Raw genomic sequence first — 764 nt, 5'->3', positions numbered from 1 at the left:
CTCCAAAAACACGTAGGCAAAGTTTCTTTTCGCAGCCGCCCCGACTGTTCTCGACTCGTTAGTTATAACTAAAACCCAGGGTAAAGCATTATCAACCCTGACAGACTTTCACAGGAAAAGCCATATCTGCCCAACCTCATCCTTCCCTCATTACCGGAGCTGTCTCCATCTCACCAACAAACTGTCCTCTCTACAACAAAAATTGGTCAGATTGTGAAGAGTTACTCGCCTCATGGAAAGTGCTACTTCTTACCCCCTGGAGGCTGTCATAAAACCCATCAATATTGACAAGGCTACTTTCCAGAGATATAACCTCTCCTTTAATATTTACATTGGCAGAGAATCCCCCCCCCCTCCCACTGTCAATATCGGAATCGTTGACGTCTAAGCTAACTTGCTAAACATTGCTGCTCCACAGCCCAATGCCCCCTATATGCCCAACCTGGTCATGATCGATCAAACCACTCTGCAAAGTCAAGCACATGTGCCAGCTTTGGCAGCTCCCATAATGTATTTTATAGGGCCTGCCCAACTACAAGTTTGAGTTTTAAGTGGCAACTCTCAGATTCAGACTTAGCCTTACTATGTAAAGCCAGACAGGAAGAATGTTGATTACGTTTTTCTCTTACTCCCTACTTCAATAATGTCGACATCCTCCTCCATCATACATTTACACTTCTACCCCCTACATCTCCCAGTCAAATTCGCATGCCTCACACCTCTCCTTACCGCAGCAGACAGTCCAAACGCTCCATCCTTTCTCC

This window comes from Penaeus chinensis, chromosome 39 (assembly GCF_019202785.1).
Source record: "Penaeus chinensis breed Huanghai No. 1 chromosome 39, ASM1920278v2, whole genome shotgun sequence".
Lineage (NCBI taxonomy): Eukaryota > Metazoa > Arthropoda > Malacostraca > Decapoda > Penaeidae > Penaeus > Penaeus chinensis.
Note: the sequence above shows the minus strand (reverse complement) of the source record.